The 19,776-nt window shown below is 36.9% G+C and overlaps 1 long non-coding RNA gene across 1 annotated transcript in view; it reads right to left on the bottom strand.

Annotated features, from left to right (window-relative positions):
• Positions 1 to 10,622: 10,622 nt before the first annotated feature.
• LOC139075548 (uncharacterized) overlaps positions 10,623 to 19,776 on the bottom strand; it is a 91,895-nt gene continuing 82,741 nt past the window's right edge. The window contains exons 6-7 of the long non-coding RNA XR_011526043.1: positions 19,253 to 19,438; positions 10,623 to 11,471 (exon numbers count right to left, since the gene is read on the bottom strand). This is a non-coding gene — a long non-coding RNA (uncharacterized lncRNA). The remainder of the gene's footprint in view (positions 11,472 to 19,252; positions 19,439 to 19,776) is intronic.

The raw sequence follows: 19,776 nt of genomic DNA, 5'->3' as shown, positions 1-19,776 counted from the left end.
AAACTGTCTTAGAATCTTGTCATTTCTTTGTAGCTTTTATCATAATGCCAGTTGAAGAATTCTCTTAGAACAGAAGCTCCAGGCCTAGCTCCTCATACAATGTTTTGCACGCAGTTGGCATTCTAGGAATAGCTGCTGAATTATGGATGAGTGAATGCATATTAATGCCCATTTGGACTCTACCCAAGTTTACCATACCCCACCCCACTCCACCAAACTTGTACGGCAAGTGAGCCACACTGTGGGCCATTTCCCCCGCCTGGCCCCACCCAATACTGGTTTGACTCACCACTAAGATCCCAGAATAGCTTTCACAAAGAAGGCTGAGGCAACATGGATTGTAAATTTTTTATTTATTTATTTACTTTATTTTTTATTTATCTTTTTTTTTTTTGAGGGAGATTAACGCTGAGCTAACATCTGCTGCTAATCCTCCCCTTTTTGCTGAGGAAGACTGGCCCTGAACTAACATCTGTGCCCATTTTCATCTACTTTATATGTGGGATGCCTACCACAGCATGGCTTTCCAAGTGGTGCCATGTCCGCACCTGGGATCCAAAGCGGCGAACCCCCCGCCGGCAGTGGAACATGTGAATTTAACCACTGCGCAACCGGGCTGGCCCCTGGATTGTAAATTCTTATATGAAAATATTCCTATTTTTCCTCTACTCTCTCTTTTTTTTCTTTGGTTTGATTATAAAAGTAATGTGCTCACTAAGAAAACTTGGCAAAGTTCAAAACCATAAAAAAGGAGGAAAAATAATCTCCCATAACTTCAACATCTAGGATAGTGCCCATTTTAAACTTCTGGGAAATTCGTGTGGCATTTCAGCAGATTAGCTACCTATGTTTCAATTTGAAATTCCTTCATCCTTAACTAACAACTCACACATCCAGCACATAGTTTGTTATGTCCTGCCCAATTTGAGAAAGTTCTATGAAAGATAAATTATAAACCCAGAAATACAGACTGCTTAATAACAAAGGAAAAATACCTGAATGATGCATTCAGTTTGATGCAGCTGTTCATTGCTATACTGAAATTCTTACCCATAAATGTGTTTGCTGTTCACAATAGAAAAAAAAAGGGCCCAAAGTACCACAATTCATCTATTTTCTAACTTTCTATTAAACTAATAGACTCTTTAAAAATAGTCTTAAGCTTTTTCCTTCTACTCCTTCTTAACTACTAAATGGCAAAAAATGCACTCTTTCAAAGAATCTCTCGATACTTTCACTGTTGGTCACATTTCCTGGGGAATCTACTTGCCAGTACTTCTACCTCTACGGATTCACTGTCTATATTACCATATATTTTGTTAAAAATCATAATTCCTCTCTGACAGATTTAGTGTCAAAATATCAGTAATGATATCTGGGTATCTGCAAAGATTTAGAAGACAGGGCATTATGGGGCAAAATTTAAGAGTGGGTCTAACCTTTTAACAGCAGCATGAAGAAAATCTAACGGAAAAGTGGGCGTCAAATTTTAAAACTCTACTAGCTAGCAATTTTAGAAAGCTCTAAAACTAACCAATAACACTAGCCTCTCTTGTTTAAAGAACTCAATGAGAGGTTTGTCACTGACCAGTTACCCAGAAAAGTCCACCTCAGCTAGATGCATGTGGGCATGTGAACAGCTCCTGAAAAATCTGTTTGTGCAGAAGGGCAATTCCTTTTTGTTTCTAGGACTCTGGCTCTAAGCCTAGAAGAGCTGCTTTCATATCCATTTACCTCTGGAATTTTTTTTATGATAACCTTGCAACATCTTTTTACTTGACAAGTAAATTGCTTCTACTTTGAAAGCAAGCAATTTAAAGAAGCTGAAGTTAAAAGCCCCTCCCCGTCAGGACTGCAAATTCCTGAAAACAATAACGCAGACATGGTATTACAGCAGTCCTCCTTTATTCACAGGGATGTGTCCCAAGGCCCCCAGTGGATGCGAAACCACAGACAGTACCAACATATAGATACTGTTTTTTCTTAAACAAATAGATCTATGATAAAGCTTAATTTATAAATTAGGCACAGTGACAGAGTAACAGCAATAACTAATAATAAAATAGAACAATTATAACAATATACAGTAGTAAAAGTTACCGTAGATCCTAGCAACCCCAGTACGTGATTGTTTTCTTTCCATATTACGTCAAGAACTTTCACCTTTTCACTTAAAGGAAGCACCTTATGGCTTCTCTTTGGCATCTCTGAACCTCCGGCATCACTGCTCTTGCACTTTGGAGCCATTATTAAGTAGAATGAGGGTTACTTGAACATAAGCACTGTGATACCGCAATAGTGGATTTGATAACCCAGATGGCTACTAAGTGACTAATGGGCGGGTAGCATATACAACGTGGATATGCTGGACAAAAGGATGATTCATCTCTAGGGCAGGACAGAGAGGGAGGGTGCAAGATTTCATCACACTACTCAGAACTGTGTCCAACTTAAAACTTATGAATTGTTTATTTCTGGAATTTTCCATTTAATATTTTTGGACTGTGCTTGACCACAGGTAACTGAAACTGCAGAAAGCGCAATGGCAGATAAGCGGGGGACTACTGTAATTAGCAATCCATCATAATGAAACACTACTTCCAGAAGAATATCTGAAGATAAAATGAATGTACCTTGTAACATCTAACTATGCACAGAGATGTAAGTAACATAATAAGGAAATAGAAAGAAAGAAAGGAAGGAAGGAAGAAAAAAGGAAGTTGGAGAATTGTTTTATCTAAGTAGCAGCATTATGACTTTTGGGAAGAAAGAAAAAGCTGCTCCTGACTTACCTTAAGTGTATGTGAACAACAACAACAACAAAAATAGTCTTTCAGAAAGCAGACCCACATCTGGAGCTGTATGGCTCCTATTCACAGGAACTGTGCTTGGCCTAACACCAGGGCCTGGAACAAGGGCAAGAGGAGTGAGAAGCCAGACTCAACATTTAAGGAGGCGCTCAATCTCTCGATGGGTCAAGTGCAGGGTCAGCCCTGAGAGCCAGTGCTTCCTTAAATGTTAAGCCCTCACATATCACTCACCTCACCCTAGTCTGGGCCCTGCCAAATGCTCCATGATAACAACAAACATTCATGTGATACTTTTGCAATGTAATGTCATATACTTTATTTTATTTGTTTTACAACAACCCTAGGAAGTAGACGCGCTGGCATTCTTCTACTGAGAACCTCACTCATACCCGACTCAGGACAGTTTATCTCTGAATTCCAAAGAGATGCCGTCTAGCAGGCATCAAGGAAATTTTCAACATACAGTCTCATGAACACAAACTGAAAATACTTTGGATGTTACAATAGACTTACTCTCTATCTAAGTATTCTTCCAGTCTTTATTTAGAACCAGCAACTGGAATTATACACTTCTACCAAAAAAAGTCCTTAATCTATATTTGGTAAGAATACACACTGACATACTTTGTATGGCTATGGTCAAGACTTAATGATACCTCCAAAGAGTCCACTCCATATTATCTAAACTCACAACATTTCCTACAATATCAGGGGTCAAAATAAAACTCAATCAGTTATAGTGCCCTGTTTTACTAAATAAAATTTTTCTTTGAAAAAATATATTCTAAATAAAAACACTGACATGGAGATAATATGACTCAGTGTTTTCTAACCCAATGCTGTCACAAAAGGAAATAGAGGATTCTGGTTATATATTTGGGGTTTTATTAAAATTATCTTAATATATTTTTATTAAAATATTGATATAACTCTTCGTTTTTTGTTGTTTTTTTTTACCTAAAGCCATTTCATAATATACTATACAAAACGATAAGATATTTTTTAAATTCCTGGAAAGTGGAGTTGTTCTGTGAAAAACAATGAAGGTGAGGGGTAGATTCAGGGCTTGCATTTTTCAGGCAAATAAAATAGACCCAGCCAGGAGAGTGGCCTGTCAAGCCCACTCAATTAGTGGCAGGGCCATGACCTGCATTTCCTGACCCTCAATACAGTGCTCTTTGCCTGGACCTTGCTGCCTCCTGATAACACATCAGGTGATTTCACCTTCACACTAAAAATAAATCAGAAAAATTGCACAACTCAAATTTCTATTTTCTTATTTAACATGCAGAATAACTTTCATCTACAGTTCAAAGTTTCCCTTCCTTCTTTCCTAGATTAAAGGGATACAGCAGTTATAACCAAATTTCTGCCTATGCTATTTTGTGCAATGAAAAAAAATTGCTATCAAGAGGAATTATACATTTTGTTACATAGGAGTTTTTTCTTTTCTTCTTACTTCTTTTCTTCTTTTGTGTTTTTTCTTATAATGTTGAAACTCATCAAATATGGTCCATGCTCATTTTTCCACCTGGGTGCTTTCTTGACTGACATTTGTTTATGCATAGCAAGGATGGGAGAAAGAGTCATTCCCGCAGCCAAGGAGCATAGAAGCAATTGTCACTTAGTGTTTGTAGTAAAGAAGGTGGAGTAATTTCTGATGCTAGAGGAGGACTAGAAAAAGAATAAATGTGCACACAGATACCCGTACACATGCACGGGTGTACCCACAAGGGATATTTATGTGCATTATCTCATTCAATCTTCACAAGGACCTTAGGAGGTAGGTAATATTGTTATCCTCAGTTTTCACATGAGGATATTAACTGGCCCAAATGATTGACCCAAGATCACACAGGTAGTACATGACAGAACCAGGATCTGAATTGAGGCTATCTGACTCTGAAAACCCACACGGAGGAAAAACTTCTCCCTTCTGCTTCTGGATGTTGATTTGCTACGCCTTCCCACTAAAAATAAAAAGGAGTAGGAATGGTCAGATCTGTATCAGGAACAAGTAATCTGAAGTCCTCTAGAAGTACTGTCTTCTTTATAAAAATCTCCAGGAGACAGGAGACTACTATGGCAAGACAAAACTCTTTATGGAATTGATTCAAGAGCAAGAAAAGGTACTGAGAACAAGGAAAAGAAAGAATGAGCACTAATAGGAGAGTATCATATAAAGGTAAAAAGATAAGGATTTAATAGTAGGAATTATAGTTAAAAAATAAGTTGTGACCAAATGTTGATGGCCTCACTGAAGAGTTCCACAAACATTTAGACAGTTGCCTGGACCAATCTTTTGCTGTTTTTTTTTAACAGTATGTGGGAGAAAGGTGAATTAGCCAAGTCCATGAAAGAAAAGTGTTAGCATCATTTTAAAAGACAAGAAAGAGACTGTTTACAAAGGGGAGGTTGTTTGCATCACTAACTCATAGTAATGCAGGTTTTTAAAAAATTGAGGTAAAATTTACACAACATAAATTGACCATTAACTTTCTAAAAATGTATAATTCACTTGCATTTAGTACATTCACTATGTTGAGCAATCATCACCTCTATCCAGTTCCAAGACATTTTCACCACCTCAGAAGGCAAACTTGTACCCATAGTAATGCAGTTTTGCAGAAATATTGTTTTAAAAAAAACTGGCAAAAGGGGCTGGCCCCGTGGCCGAGTGGTTAAATTCGCGCGCTCCGCTGCAGGCGGCCCAGTGTTTCGTTAGTTCGAATCCTGGGCGCGGACATGGCACTGCTCATCAGACCACACTGAGGCAGCGTCCCACATGCCACAACTAGAAGAACCCACAACGAAGAATACACAACTATGTACCGGGGGGCTTTGGGGAGAAAAAGGAAAAATCTTTAAAAAAAAAAAAAACTGGCAAAAGAAAAGAAAGACAAAAGTTCCAGTGGTATGGCAAGAAGTGAGAAGTAGTTAACTGATGAATTTAAGATAAACAAAATATTTTTAAAATCTTATTTAACAAATATTTTGCTGAAACATTATAATGGATAATGTACTATGCTGAGTGTTGGATGCCGTGGTGGTGTGGGGAGGATGTGGAAGATAGCAAAAATGAATACCATCCAGTTTTAGTCTTCAAAAGAGCTTGCAGTCTAATGAAGAATTCAGCCATGTAATCAAATGGTACAAGGTAAGTGAAAGAAAAGGGACTAGAGAGAGGGTTAAGATATCAGAAGAAGGTGATAGGAAGACTATTTGTTTTGTTTAGATAAAGAAAAGTCTTATACCTGGACCAATGATGATTTTCTCTTTAAGACTATGAAGAGCTGGGCCTGCCTGGTGGCCTAGTGGTTAAGTTTGGCATGCTCCACTTTGGCGGCCTGGGTTTGGTTCCCAGGCACAGACCTACACCACATGTCTGTCAGTGGCCATGCTGTGGTGGTGGCTCATATACAAAAGAGGGAGATTGGCAGTGGATGTTAGCTCAGGGTGAATCTTCTGTAGGAAAACAAAAAGAGACTTCACAGTCTCGTCAGACTATGAAGAGCTGAAAAGTGCCAGGTAAACTGCTAAAATAGGTGAAGATGTTACATGGGCACCTGAACTGAATTCCCACTCTCCAGGAAAAAATGAGGAAAGAAGGGAGCTAATTAAGGCTTCGTGTGACTATAGATCTTTCTGGCATATGGTTTGTAGACCCTGTCTCAAGAGAGTGCGAGCCAAATCCAAGAAGCTTAGGGAGAAGCTATGCCAAAGGGGTGTTGTTATGAAATTATAGCTATAATGGCATCATTTGGCCATAAAAGGAATGTGAGCATTTAAAACAAAGAATGAAGAAGATAAGCAAGTCTGGATGCCAACAAAATAAAAAATGGGACATAAAGAGGAATATAGTAGCACTGAAGATATGAAGTATAGAATGGGCATATGCTCTGAAAGGGAAGAAAATGCAACAATTGGAGACCAAGCTTCAAATTCCACCATCTAAGATGAAATAGTAAATCATGCTAAGGAAAGGTGACTTGTAAATACAGAAGAGAAATATCTTTCCAGAAGATATGATGAAGGATCATCAATGGAATATAAAGATTGAGGACCTGAAAAGTATGATAGGAAATTATGAAAGAACTCTTACAGATGTATACTCATAAAATAATAAATAATAAATCTGAGTATTAAAACAATCTTTAAGAAAGAATAAATATAATAAATACAAATAGTTTACATTAAATATAAAACAGAAATATCTTACAAAATATTTTAACAAAATGGTTCTACAATAAAAAGGTTCAGGATGGGACAGCAATTACTATTACATAGGTTATAACTAAATATTTTTGGAGTCAGCCAAGATTAGGGGAAAGGAAGAGGTGAATTATAGTTTCAAAGAAAAAACTTATGGGTCTTAATTAAAGGAAGAGAGAAAGATGAAGAACAAATTACCATCTTGAAAATAAAAGACTTGGACAGCAGAAACATGAAGAACCACAGATATGTAAAAAGTCAGGAGAACTGGACATACACGGATAAAATATATTAGAAAGAGGTGAGTAAAGTAAATAAAGGATCAGCAAAGAAATCCAAGAGAAATCCACTGCATTTATGAGAAATGGAATTTTTCTGTTTTCATGATGGATGAACAATTATATGTAGGTATAAAATATAAGAATTTTGAAAATAAAACACAAGAATCAAGCAAGTTAATGAGGGTGAAATTACTTGAAAAATTACAAATCAACACATAAATAAAAGGTTTTATGGGCCCGGCCCTGTGGCGGCCCAGGGTTTCGCTAGTTCAGATCCTGGGCACGGACATGGCACCACTCATGAGGCCATGTTGGTGCAGCGTCCCACATGCCACAACTAGAGGGACCCACAACTGAAATATACAACTGTGTACTGGGAGAATTTGGGGAGAAAAAGCAATTAAAAAAAAACCAAGGTTTTATTTCACTGCAACATAGCAGCTGTGGGATTTCATATTCAGTCCAGACAAGGAGGGAAGAAGCATTTAGCAGATCTCTGCTCAGTTACCATAAAACACAGTGACAATTAAGAGAAAGTGTATTGAAGACTGTGCTTCTCAATGACTACCATCTCTCTACTCTTCAGTACTGGCTGGACAAAACCTCTGGAAAACCTCCTTGTACAGAATCTTCAACTGGTATGTTTTAAGTTGAGATATAATTCACATACCATAATATTCATCCCTTTAAAGTATATAATTCAGTGGTTTTTAGTATACTCACAAAGTTGTGCAACCATCACCACCATCTAATTGCAAACATGTTCATCACTCCAAAAAGAAACCCCATATCCCAGTCACTCTCATTTCCCAGTTCCCTCAGCTGCTGGCAACCGAGAATCTACTTTCTGTCTCTACGGATTTGCCTATTTTGGAAGTTTCATATAAATGGAATCATACAATATGTGGTCTTTTGTGTCTGGCTTCTTTCAGTTAACAATGTTTTCAAGGTTCATCCATGTTGTAGAATGTGTCAGTACTTCATTCCTTTTTATGGCTGAATAATATTCCATTGGACAGATATACCACATTTTGTTTATCTACTCACATTTGATGGACATTTCCAATTACTGTTTTTATTGTCTTTAACTTTTTCAAGTTTGTTGATATTAGAAATTATTTTTTACATCCAAGTAGACACATTTAAAGTATGTAATGTGAGATTCTTAAGATTAATTTTAGGGTAAAGAATCTGTCACAAAATTAGCAAACATCACAAAAGGTACAGAAATGAATAAAGTGGTTTTATATATATATTATATTGTATCTAATATACAAATATGCAATTATTTAATATTTGTTACAATATTATATTTTATAGATATGGACATTTATACATATATATATATATATATATATATATAAAAACCACTTTAACATATATAAAATGAAGCCTGTCTTGAGACCAGTCATCTAACTGTCCCCATTCAGGTGTACATTTTCCATTGAGTGGCTACTCTTTGCTCCCCTCCTGGCCACGCCCCCCAAAAAAAAACAAGGCCATGACTTCTCAATGCCTCACATGAAACAATCTCTCAAGTGAATTCTTCACCTCATTGGATTAAAACTTGTATGTCCCATCTGCAGAGTTAGTGTTGATCTTTCTCATATAGTTGCATCAGCTTTAACAAACATTTGAACACCATAGTACAACACAAACTCACATGAACCTCGACCACTTTTGAAAGCTGACTACAGCACAATGCTTGAAAGAAGGGAACTGGATATTAATTGCTTGCTAAATCTATAGTTTAAGTTATTGTACCTTTCTCATTTTTCTCTTTTTCCTAATTTTCTTCACTGAAACTAGACATAGGCTGAGAAATTAAAAGAGATAGATAGATAATAGCTAAATGGAGACATTTCCCAATTTAAAAAATGCCCTGTGAGTGGTTCTAATTTGGTTGAAGGAGATTGGGTAAGTTCAAATTTCCATGGTAACTCTAACATCATTTATTCATTGAACAAAAATTTGTAGAGGAACTACTATGTGCCAGGTACTCTTAAGGGTCCAAATATGGAACAGATATAGCTTTTGACTTCATGAGGCTGATTATCTAGTGAGGAAGTTAAGATATGAACATAAGTATCTACAATACGGAGTAGAAAGTGATAACTACTACAAGAGAGATGCAGATAAGTTGCTACAGGAGTTCAGCAAAAAAAGATAGGCTGCCTGCAGTTGAAAGAGACCAAGAAAAGCTGGTAACAGAATCCTGGCCTTAAATTTTAAGAATAGGTAGGATCTGAACAGGTTCAGATTCAGAATAGGAAGCAAGAACCAGCGGAACAAAAGCACAGAGCCAGAACATTTCTGGGCATGTGAAGAATGAGCAGGAAGTTTGGAAGGCTGTGGTAAAAGGTGTAACGGGCCACAAGAATGGGAGGCTGGGTTGGGTCAGATGATATGGGACCTATATTCCAGGAGGAGTTTGTTTTTTCTCTTGTGGAAAACAGAGAGCTATTAGGGTTTGCAGCAGGAAAGTAATGTGAGAAGTAATGGGATTAATCTGTGTCAAGAGTTGAGGGAAGAGGTCAGGCGAGCGTCAGAAGGAGGGGCATGGAGCAAAGAAACATGAAAACAGAATTGAATGTTTCATATTCCTGCTATTAATTTGAATTCCACAAAACTAAATTCCATTAAGTTAATGTAGAAACAAGCCTTTGATTGGTCACAATACTAGTCAACTGTACACAGAAAATTACCCCAGCTCTCGACCAAGAAGGAATCTATATCAACAGCCTCTAAGAGTCCTCTCAAGGTGAATATTTCTCTTTCAAATCTTAACCCATCCTTAGGATTCTTCAGGGAGAGTTTTCACAATCTAGAGGTTAAGAAATACAAAACTTTAGTCACAGAACTCTGGGCCAATTTGCCCCACCTCCAATTTTCCCAGCAGGGATATTGAGCCCCATAGTAGGAACTGACTTGTCGGGGGAAACATGGCTGTTTAGAACTCAATTCTCCTGATCTCTGCCTGGACCTGCTAACTCGCATTCCACTGTGGATACTCTGGTTGGCCAGAACTGAGGTATCAAAATAAAGTGGCTCTTTAAGTTTGCTTGGGCTTAAAAAGTTCGTTTCAAATAAAAAGCAATCAAGAAAAAACAAATGGCTCCACCAGAAAATTGGAAATCAGCTAGATATTGTTACCTGGTTGGAATACTAACATACTGACACATCACACACCTTGCTCATTAAGTATCATAAAACACTGAGTTAAAGGCAGTGTAGCAACTACTTGAGTCTTTCTGGAAAATCCTGTTTACTTAGGGGAATTCCTTAGGTCTTACAGAGACTTGCTACAAACTCCCAAACATTTTTTGCGGAGAATAACAAATGTGTTTTTAATAGAATTCAGTTTGGGATTTCAGGAAGTAACTGAAAATCTGCATCCTACAGGCATTGCAGAAATGAAGGAAAAGGGCATCAATCTCTCAAAATTCTGACAGGAAAGGAGGGGCCACTTCCAAAGTTCTTTTTCCTTTGCAGGCTGCTTGCTGGTGCCAAAGAACAGCTCAACAGCAACGTTGTTTCATTTTATAGGGAGGTTTTGAGAGAGGGAAAAAAATTAGGAATGTGTGCTGTAATTTTTTAAACCTCATGTCCCAAAGCCTATAATAATCTTGCTGCTTTTTATTTTTAAAAAGGAAACCAAATGTTTCAGATTTGATCTTTGAGTCTACCACGTTCACTGCAGGCACATTACCTTAACCTTATCACAAGAAGCAACATGTTTCTTTAAATGCTGCCAAGACAAAAAAAAAAGTCATAGATTCCCTTAAAGACTCAGTGTTCTTCTATGTGTAATTTATGTTACACAGAGTAACACCATAGCTACAAAATACCATTTCTCTACCTTTGCTGGAGGGTTTATCCTCTCCCTCCACTAGGTCAGGGCGCCCAGGAAGTCTCATGTGAGCTCCAAGAACAGTTCTCTCAGCTGCCAAATGGGGTTTACAATCTCCTTGCCTGATGTAAGCAGCTGCCACCAATCCTCCAAGCCATGTCACCACTGCCCATCCAAGGCACTGTCACCGTTGTTGCAGCCGCTGATGTGTACAAGGAGGCCTGCAAGGCCCAAAGTCCAACTTCAAGGGCATCAGAGGTGTTGAGGGTCCTTTCACCAACAATATTCATTCCATGGGCAAGCTGCACTCTCCATGTCCTAAGAAGATTAGCAAAAAACAGTTTCTTTAGCTGTTACTGGTCTTATATTATAGCTGCCCTGGGGTCACAGCGCTCAGGGACAGACTAGTTAGGTGTTCAATAGCCATTTGTTAAAGGAATGAATGCGTCTGCCAGGTTGAGCTTCACACAATTTGAGTGGCAGACACCATGATGTACTCAGACATGTTCAACTCCATCTGCTGCCCTTGATGCAACCTCTGTACATGAGTTCCTTCTTCCACTGGGATTAGTTCTTTCCTGGAGACAACTTGAGTTGTCTTTGAACAGAATTCCAAAAGGCCCGCCCCCACCAGACCCCAAGCATGCCCAGATATGCCTGATTCCTGGAGAGGATAAAACTTAGGTTCGAGCATTACCACATACTATCTTTCTCTATCGTAGAAAAAGGAAATACAGAACTGACATATAAACAATTCAGGTTTTCGTTTTTTCACTTGATTCTCAATAGGAGTTATAATTGGCGGCCTGTGGTCAAATCCGGCCAGATGATTTTTTTTTTTAAGATTGGCACCTGAGCTAACATCTGTTGCCAATCTTCTTCCCTTTTTTTCTTCTCCCCAAAGTCCCCCAGTACATAGTTGTGGGTCCTTCTTGTTGTGCTATGTGGGATGCCGCCTCAGCACAGCCTGACAAGCGGTGCCATGTCCACGCCCAGGATATGAACCTGTGAAACCCTGGGCTGCCCCAGTGGAGTGTGCAAACTTAACCACTTGACCACGGGCCGGGCCCCAGATGATACTTTTTAAAGCCCACGTGAGTAAAAAATATATTTTTAAAAATTATAATACATCTAGATCAGTGGTTCTCATACAAGAGTGTGCATCAGAATCAAGCTTGTTAAAACTGGAGAGCTTGTTAAAACTCAGTACTAGGCTCCACCCCCAGAGGTTCTGATTCAGCAGGTCTTGATTGGGGCCTGATAATTTGAATTTCTCTCTAGTTCCTGAGGTGTGTCTGGTCTAGCAATGCTCTGAGAACCACTGTTTACGAGTTCTGTAGTTTTCCCACACCCCACCACCAGACCCCACTGTATTTTATCTGGCCTGCTCTACTCGTTTGTATTACCTGCTCTGTGAGTCTCAGTATTTCAGGCGAAACCCCTTTTTCAGCCTGACTCACGGAGATGATTGTGTTCCTCACGTTGTTTCACTTATAATACTTGATTTATCTATAATCTCACAACAAAATGTTCAGTAAATGGTACTTCTATTACTCAGGTTCTTATTTTTTATTATGACTACTACTGACACCTGATTGTTCTTGAGAACAAACCCCCCCCGCCTCAAGATCATAGATTTGCTTGAGGTCAGGTCAATCCAGAAGTGGGAAATGAGAAAGGCCAGAATGCTTATAACAAATAAGAAAACATTTTAATTTTTGTCTTTATGTTTCATCATGTTGCTTTTAGAAATAAACGGTTATTTTTCAAGCATATATATATCTGAATTTTTAATCTTTAACTTGGTCAAAGACCAAATACTGCCTGAACATCAAATATTGATTATATTCATAGCTATAGGCATAGTAATAAGTGAGGGCAAGTTAAAGCTGTCATAAAGGATAAATATTTATTACTTTTTTTTAGCTTTTTATCTAAGTATAAACAGAATTTATCTGTTTTATCTAATAGATAAACAGAACAGTACATACATCTTAAGTGTATGCAGCTGCAGCTCATTGAATTTTCACAAACTGAACACATGAATCTAGCACCCAGAGCAAGACCCAGACATCATCAGCTCCCAGAAATCCCCTTCTTGCTCTTTTCACAATTTTAACCCCGAGAGTAATCACTATCCTGACTTCTAACATCATAGATTTGTTTTGCCTGTTTTTGTAATTTATACACATGGACTCATACAGTATGTACTACATTGTGTCTGGCTTCATTCACATTGTTGTGGATAGTTGTAGTTTGTTCCTTCTCACTGCTGTACAGTCTTCCCTTGTGTGATCATACTACAATTTATCCATTCTGCTCTTGATGGGCGTTTGGGTTGTTTGCATTTTGAGGCTATTAGAAAAAGTGGTGCTACAAACACTCTCATATATGTCTTTGGCTGCACATATATATGCATTTCTGGTAAGTATATACCTAGGAGTAGAATGGCTGGGTCATAGGGTATGTGTATGTCAGGCCTTAGGAGATAATGCCAAACAGTTTTCCAAAGTGGTTGTACCAATTTATGCTCCCCCTATAAGTATATGAAAGAGCCAATTTCTCCACATTCTGACCAACACTTCAGATTTCGCTTATCACTTTAAAGAAAGATAGCCCTGCCTAAATTTAAGTCATTAGTGTCTTCATTGATTTTCATACATCTTGAGTTCACTGCACAACTTTTGTCACTTTCAAGCTATCAAGGCATGAATCTTTAACAAATGATTGGGCTTCACAACCAAAGTGTAAATAGATACCTTCAATTAGTGAATTTGCTATCTAAGTCAACTTCCTTCCTGCCATATATTATCTACTGTTTGTTTACAAGCCACAAAGTACATTTTTTATGGGAAGATATGATTATTCACTGTGTGTGTGGCTGTAATCTAAAGGTGTAACTAACAGTACTTTGAATTTGGTGACTAACAGCTGTTGGTTGTAACTCTGTCCACAGGGAAGAATGTTGGTGTTTTCTGGCCAAAGGCTGACTCTAATGATCAGGAACGTGCAACCCCTCTTACTTTGCTGTAAGCTTATCCTTCAAGAATACTGAGACAAAGCACGTCTTTTGTGGTGCCATCAAGGTGTAGCTAGGGAGCCAGTCTCAGGTCCCTGGAACCTTCTTTTTTTCCCAAGGCTGATTTTCTCCCCAGAATCTCTGGTAACCAAGTGTTACAAATAAATGTTTTATTTAACTGTTTAATTGAGCAGGAAATGGCCTTAGCAGAATCAAAGTCTTTTGTATTTCACTATAGTTAATGATTATTTCTCTCCCTTGCTGCTTACCTCCTTTCAGTGATTTCTGGTTTTGATACTTTGAATCTTAAATTCTGTTGGTTCACTTGGGTAATTACAATATTTACACTTTTTTCCTCTTAATATTTAATGGCTTGACCATGTAACTTCTCATTCTATATTTGTCACTTCTAACCAGAAGCTGGATAAGTGGGAAGTCATTGTTTTGGATGATTTTATTTTTTAAAAGAATAACAACTTTGTTTTTATTTTTTTTTAAGATCCATGCTCATTTAGAAAATTCAAGCAATTAAGAAAAGCACAACAATAAGGCAAAAAAATTACCCTCTCTTATCATCAGAAAATAACCATTGCTAACACTACGTGAATATTATTCCAGACATCTCTCTATGACTATGTATAGATAAAAGGTTAGTCAAACAGAAAGATAAACAGATAATGTTATTAAAATTAGATCATACAACAGCTACTGGTTAATAAAAAATTGTTAATTTTAATTTAGTGAAAGAAGAGGAAACTGAATGATATGGAATAGCTGAACTTCAGATAAAGTTCTCATCACATTTCAGGCATACTTTGCGATTGCGATAATGTGTGCTTGGACTTGTCTCAGTCCTGATCTCTAACTTTTGGCCAAACCTAGAGGAATTTCTTGATTGTATGTCCAGGAATATTAGTCTCCTCAATCTCTAAGTTCATCTTATTGTAACATGTGTGTTTTTGTCAGTAGCCTGTTATTCTTTCTGGAAAAAAGATAAAATGGAAAGCAAGAAACAAAAAAGGGAAAGAAGAAAAGGAAGGAAGGAAGGAAGGAAGGAAGGAAGGAAGGAAGGAAGGAAGGAAGGAAAGTGTCTATTTCAATATCTATATTTCAGTTTGTCATTTCAGTGGTCCTCTTAATTAAAGTGTCATGTAACTTGTAGATGATGCTCACTGAGTATTATAGAGAGACCTAGTATTTTGTTAAATAGGTCTGGCCTTCCTACTTCATTATGTAATAGTCCAAAGGACCATTATGGTATGGTCACATCAGAGTTTATAGTGCCCTGCTTGATCCATATCTTCTCACTAATGAAGTAGGTTTCACTAAGAGTCTAGTCTTGTTATTTTATACAGCTGGTTATTACTATGAAGCTTCTTTTTTTATCTACAAAATTCTAATGAGATTATCTTTAGATTATCAACACAAAACCCCAGAGCAGTGGTAACTAACAAAAAAGACCCATACAAAATGACATAAAAATGTTGATGGATTGTTTGTTGTATGCTCTGCACAATACCACAGACCATGACCTTGTAGAATGTCTGGGTAATACACCAAGCAGCACCAGGGAAACTCAACACTCAGTGTTTGTATTAACAACATAGAGCACAATATTATCAATTGCATCTCATTAACTAGACTGTAAAGAAACTAAGAATGCTATAATTGAAAATATTTAAGAAGTAAGATAAATAAGAAAGGCTAGCATGACCCAGGAAAATGGGAGGAAAGGAACTAACATTTCTTGAGCTTCTATTTTTATGCTAAATAGGTTGTTTATATCCCTTTAATCTTCAAACAACTTTGTGGAATTGGTGTTGTTTGTATTTTTATGTTACAGATGAGTAAACAAGGGTCAGTGGGGTTGATGTGACAGGCTAGAATTTGAATCTAGATCTGTCTGACTCCAGCACTTTTTCTTCTGAGCTGTTCTCCTTTCTTGCACATTGTTGTTCCAAGAAAATTTCAAGCCATACACTAAATGAAGCTTGGTGCCAGGGTGGTATGTGCAGCCTGCCACATGGCTACCCTATTTGATTATTCCTTAGAGCATCAGACTCAATTATTTCAGTAAGGTCGTCGATGTTCTTTTGGAGTCACACCTAACACTAAATGGATTTGGTTACTGCCTGTCCTTGTCACCTGATGCTGTCAGGGGAAATGGAAGAACAGCTGCTGGAAAGACTTACTAATTCCTTTGAATAGTTTGTGACATTATCTAAACTTTAGATTCTAAAGGGATTTGTTGATACTGCAGTTGTTTTTTTCCTTAATGTATCAAAATATACCTGGAGACAAGAGAATAGGATTTTTAGAAAAATATTGCGTTGGTCTTATGTAGACTTCTCAAATAATGTATATGAAATTTAATCTCAAGTTATGAATACTTGCATGACGGTTCACAGCATTAAGAGATGGAGTTCTATTTGAAAGGTCATGTGTACAGTTGAGCAACTTGATATCAGGTGATGTTATTAAGGAGATTACATTGTAGACCTTGTGATACTAAAAGTTTTTTTTTTTAATCATGAGCTGCTTAAATGTAAAAATTGATTGTCTATTTGATCTTTTCATACTTCTTACAATTTTAATACCACGGAAAGTCAAGTTAAAAATTCATTCACTGCTTTTCATTCTTTGTGAATCTCTAAAAAAATTCTTAGGTAGAAATCACATAACAATGTAAAGAACATAGGTAGTCTTGAGTAAAGTGTAATAAGCCACTTGATGCAGGGACAACTGCACATCATGTTCTGAAAAAAAAATTGATTTCTCTAATCTATAGTCACAATACATTGTATGTGTGATGTATGAATGGTGGGGGTACAGAGGGATGGTGGAGAGAGGGAGTTATTTCTCCTTTTATTTATAACTGGAGAAACTGAGATTGAGAAGTAGTGATCTGTTGAAGTCATAATGCTCTCAGATGCATAACACTTTCATCTGCATTCACTTTCTCTCTAAGCAGAACACCTATACTTCATTGATTCTGATTAAGGAGGCAGTGCCCTCTTCCTTGTTTCTAAACTGCTCTCATCTGAAAGCTTCAGTAGCTGTGCAGTTCTCTCCTCTTGTTCCCTGGCCTTCTTTTATGCTGGCCTGTGGTTGGCACTTCATTCCTTTTTTGGTTAATTTAATAAAATACTTAATTTACTAAAATTACTAAAATTGAGATAAGACTCAGAATAGAACCACCTTAATATTGCTTCCATCAAAGCACCTGGATACCATTCTATGAATGATTATGTTCTTCCATTGTTATACTTTTCAGACTTCTTTCAATGTTGACATGAAACGAAGTAGTCAGACCAAGGCACACAGGATTCAGACTCACCCTGGAAAGCTGAGAGTCTCTCTCAAATACTGAAGTGAATCATTAAGTTGCAATTGCTTTAGAAAAAAAATAAAAGAAACAAAGAAAGGAAAAGAAAGCAGCTTACATCCTAAAGAGAAATTAATTTACAATCACATTTTTCCAAGTATAGTCCTTCCAGTTTTTCTTCCCTTTGAGAAATTTTCTGTATGATTCTTTCCTTTTGGCTCCACAGCCTGCACAACACAGAGAAAAACCCTCTGATTATAGAAACTTTCCATGTGGTGAGATTTTTAGGTTCCCCTTTCCCCTAACCACCCCCACTTCCTGCACAAATAGTTTCACCATCTGTCTGTAACACTGCCTGAAATTCCATCATTAAATATATTCCTTCATGTTAAATATGTACCCACTTATTTTAAAAATCATAATCACTTCATTGAATACTCCCATAAACCTAATGCAACTATTTATATTGTTTTAACTATCTCTGATATTTCCAATGCTTCTGCAGATATTTTTAAGTACACAGCATGTGAAAGTATGTTTGGTTCTGGTGGTTCATTTGACGTTGTTTAATATGTCCACATAACAATATAAGGCACATATTTATCACATTATTTTTATTGTTAATGTGCTCTACTTTGAGAATTTACAAAGACTAAGGAATTTCAATAGTTTCAAGTTTTGTTTTCATAAATATTTCTGCCTTAAACGTTACTGTACACATTGGCTTGATTCAGACTTTTTAAGATTATTTTCCTAAATAACCTTAGATTTCCCAAAGTAGAAATCCTGAGTAAAGAATGGCAATACTTTAATATCTCATTTCATATTTCTAATGTGGTTAAATCTACTCCATTGAAAGACTGTATCAGATTGCAATGCTATCAGCAACATATGAGTACCAGTCTTTCTACACTGTTGGGTGATTACTATCATTTTTTAATTAAAAAATATACACATAGTATTTATATGTATAGTTAGAATTCATAACTGTTTATTTTAAATTTATTTTTTCATTAAACAAGGTAATGATTTTTCAACCGTTGTTTTACTATAGCCCTTTCATCTGGAAAGTGTAGAGTCTGGATATTGATGTTTTAGCTCCGCATTAAGATCATACAGCAAGGAAGTGACAGAATTAAGATGTGAATTTAGGTTTGTCTGACCTCAAATCATTCCACCATAAGGAGGAGAGATTGGGCTAGAGGTTTGTGGGGTAGCTGGCCATAAATATAAAAATGTATATTTTATAAATTAAATAGTTTTTAATATTTGTTAGCTTCATTGTAAAACATATAGTATACATATAGAAAAGTATATATATGTAATTATAAAATGAGCTCTGGTTATGAAATAGAACATTGCTAATATGTTAAAAGCTCTTTGTGGGTCCCAAACTCTGTTCCAGAAATAACCTACTCTCCTATCTTTTGTGATTTTTTTCCTTTGCTTTTCTTTAAAACTTTATCCTTTATGTATGCCTTCCTAAATTACATATTGGTTGGGTTTTATCTATTTCAAACATCATGCAAATGGGACCACTTTGTATTCTTTATGACTTTCTTCTTTTGCTCAAAATTATGTTTATAAGACTCATCTATATTAATACATATAGCTGTAGTTTGTTGATTTTTATTTCCATATAGTTGCAATAGTTTTATATACTGTGTAATAAATTACCACAAATTTAGTGGCTTAAAACATCACTCATTTATTATCTCATGGTTTCCACAGGTCAAGAGTCCAGGTGTGACTTACCTGGGTTCTCTGCTCAGGTCTTACAAAGCTGCAGTCAAGGTGTCAGCTGGGCCACATTGTCATCTGGAGGCTTAACTGGGGAAGGATCTGCGTCCAAGCTCGCTCAGGTTGTTGGCAGAATTCATTTTCTTGCAGCTTGAGAACTCATGGCAGCTTGCTTCTTCGAGGCCAGGAGGAGAGAGGGGTCTACTTAGATATATAGATACAGACATAGATATATGTGGGTATGTGTGTATATGTATGTATGTATATACACATACACATGTAAACATAAATATATGGAGACACACACACATGCAATCATGAGGGTGATATCCCATCATCTTTGCCATATAACATAACCTATTCAAGAGAGTAACATCTCATGGCATTTGTCATATTCTACTTGTTAGAAGCAAATCATAAGTTCTGCCTGCATTGAAGGAGAAATTATAGTGTAACAGCAGTGGTAGAGACCATGGGGGCCAACTTAGAATTTTGCTTACCACAATAGTAATTTAGTATTTATTATGTGTATAGGCCAC

This window comes from Equus przewalskii, chromosome 14 (assembly GCF_037783145.1).
Source record: "Equus przewalskii isolate Varuska chromosome 14, EquPr2, whole genome shotgun sequence".
NCBI lineage: Eukaryota > Metazoa > Chordata > Mammalia > Perissodactyla > Equidae > Equus > Equus przewalskii.
The sequence above is the reverse complement of the archived record's forward strand: the minus strand, read 5'-3'. Positions and strand labels throughout refer to the sequence as shown.